The sequence below is a fragment of the Lactuca serriola genome, chromosome 4 (assembly GCF_051521515.1).
Source record: "Lactuca serriola cultivar US96UC23 chromosome 4, Lser_US96UC23_V15, whole genome shotgun sequence".
NCBI lineage: Eukaryota > Viridiplantae > Streptophyta > Magnoliopsida > Asterales > Asteraceae > Lactuca > Lactuca serriola.
The window spans coordinates 260,328,278-260,331,210 of NC_136411.1; the positions used below are offsets into that span (position 1 = coordinate 260,328,278).

General features: G+C 36.5%; 1 pseudogene; it reads left to right on the forward strand.

The window, feature by feature from the left end:
• The first annotated feature begins 1,604 nt into the window (after nt 1-1,604).
• On the forward strand, nt 1,605-2,644 carry LOC145099309 (20 kDa chaperonin, chloroplastic-like; annotated as a pseudogene).
• Nucleotides 2,645-2,933: the final 289 nt, after the last annotated feature.

Genomic DNA, 2,933 nt, shown 5'->3' on the forward strand with positions numbered 1-2,933 from the left:
CGTCTATGAATGAATGATCTATTTTGAGTAAAGCAGGCAGTTGACACAGCTTCAGCCCAAAGATATTGAGGTAAATTCAAATATGCCAACATTGTTCTTGCGGCTTTGCATAATGATCGATTTCTTCGTTCAACTACACCATTTTGTTGCGGTGTATATGGAGATGAGAAATTGTGCGAAATGCCTTTCTACACCAGAAATGAATCCAAAACACGATTTTTGAACTCAGTTCCATGATCACTTTTAATTTTTCGAACTGGCTTCTTCAACGAAATTTCCATTTTCTTTATAAAATCAATCATCACTTGTGAGACTTCAGATTTTAACCTGAGAAAGTAAACCCACGTAAATCTTGAAAAATCATCCACAATAACTAGAATGTACCTTTTCTTGTTAAGAGTAGAAATTGTTGAAGGACCACATAAATCAATATGCAAAAGTTCTAGTGGTTCAACAATCTTCGAATCTACTGTTATTGAATGACCTTGTTTGTGTTGTTTTCCTACTTCGCAAGCTGCACACAAACTGTCATTATCATATTTAAGAATGGGTAATCCTCTTACCATATCTTGTACCACAAGTTTGTTGATGTTTCGAAAATTGAGATGTGATAGCCTCCTGTGCCATAACCAGCTTACATCGGCAGCAGCCTTCGAAAGTAGACACACAGCAGGTTTGCCTACAATTGGATTGATGTCCAATGTAAACATATCACATTTTCGTTTTGACGTGAGTAAAACTTCGTTTGTCTCAATATTCGAAATGACACTTCCTTCTTCATTGAAAAGAACTTGATTGCCAGTGCCCACAACAAGTTGTGAAACACTTATCAAGTTATGCTGTAAACCTTCTACAAATGCAACTCGATTGAGAGTGAATTTTCCATTCGTTATCTTTCCATAACCCTTGACTTTGCATTTATGGTTATTTCCAAATTTAACCACTCCACCATTCTCTAGGCTTCGAAAATCACGCAAGTTTTCCTTCTTTCCAGTCATGTGACGTGAGCAACCGCTATCGATATACCATTTGTTGTCATATAGAGAGAGATTTGGGAGAGATTCCACATTCTTGGAGAGATTTCTCATACGGAGAGAGATTTGGGAGAGAGAGTGAAAGAGATTGAGAGAGAATTCTTTTGAGACATTTTTGAGTGTTTGGCTCTGTAATTCAAGTTTCATAAACCTCGTTAGGTCTTGTTATGACTGTCAGATGCCCCCGAGGGTTAAGGAATAATGTTTTATCGAGTAGTTTCATCACATGCCCTGATTAGGGTTTAGAGTTTCCGAACACGTGAAAACTCTCAGTGATACCTTGCATTAAGGGTGCGAGTTGTTTAGTAAGAAACATAATGAAAACCCTAGTATACAAGGGTTAGATGAGTTGACCGGTTTGACTTGTTGACTTTAGTTGACTTTGACTTGACTGGAAATTGACGGTTGTCACATCTACTACTGTCGTTTCTCCCAAGGTTGAATCTTCAACCAATTTAAGTTCTGCAAGCTAATTGTTTATAGATTATCTGGTTGTTTGGTTTGTTTAATCTTTTTACTGCCTCATCCGAAACACACCATTTTCAATGTCAGTTTATTTTTGGTTCCCAAATGGACAGAAGTCTAATTCCATGGGAATCTTTCAAATTTCATGTTTCATGGATTTCGTCATGGGTAGGGAGTGTAAAAAGGAATTCATTTCATCCTTATATTTCATGCCATCCAAACACATGACATATTTTGATTCCTTCATACTACAATTAGTTTGAAAGATTCAATTCTTTCCAAAAAAAATTCTGATATATGTTCTTTTTCATTTCATCCTGCAATACACTTCATTGAATCCATTGGGTGACAGAGTGCTGGTAAAAACCAGGGCTGCTGAGAAGAAAAGTGCAGGTGGTATATTACTCCCATCCACTGCACAAACAAAACCTCAAGGTGGTGAGGTTGTTGCAGTTGGAGAAGGCAGGACAATTGGGAGAAACAAGGTGTAAATTGGTGTCAAGGTAATTAACTATTTTTTTAATGCTAAAAGAACTTAATATTTAAATGTATGTAGCGAATTATTTCAGTGTGATAATTTTAAATGACTATTTATATAATTATTTTAAAGACTGGTGCCCAGTTGTATACTCCAAGTATGCAGGGAGCGAAGTTGAGTTTAATGGGTCACACCATCTCATACTGAAGGAAGATGACATTGTTGGTATTCTTGAAACAGAAGATCTTACGGATTTGAAACCTATTGATGACAAAGTTCCTATCAAGGTTAGTAACCCTTGTACTCTGTTTTCATAGAACTCTTACGGGGTATTTTGGGTAGGTATCCATAAAATCCTCTTAATTTGATCTTATACTTTGTATAAAAGGGTGAGGAAGCCGAGGAAACGATAGCGGGCGGCTTATTGCTTACACAAGCAAGCAAATAAAAACCCTCTATTGGCACTATGAGTGACACATGTCACATTATATTTACTCAAATCTTAGTAATTAAATAATATTTTTTTCGTCTAATTATCCTTAATGTGAGCTTCATTGTAGTAGGGCTTGGTCCTTTAGATGAAGAAGGAAACATTCTTCTTTACTCAAAGTATGCAGGCAACGACTTTAAAGGAAACACACCCCTTGAATCTGATTATTCCACTTGATTTAGCTATAGCATTAATCTGGTTGGATTTTATTATAATTTTTCATTCCCTACAAATTATGGATAGCATTTTGTGATAGAGTTCACTGTGATTGGAATAAAAGCAGCCTCTGATCCATCTGTTACATTTTTTACGACTTTAAAGGAAACACAACCCTTCAATCAGATTATTCTGCTCAAAATTTGTTGTCGGGCAGTCAGGATATGGAAGGTTTCAGGTCCCAGAAGGTAGAATTGATTTGCAAGGGTTGAAGGTTTGGGTGTATTTTCGGGATATAAGTTTCGGTTCG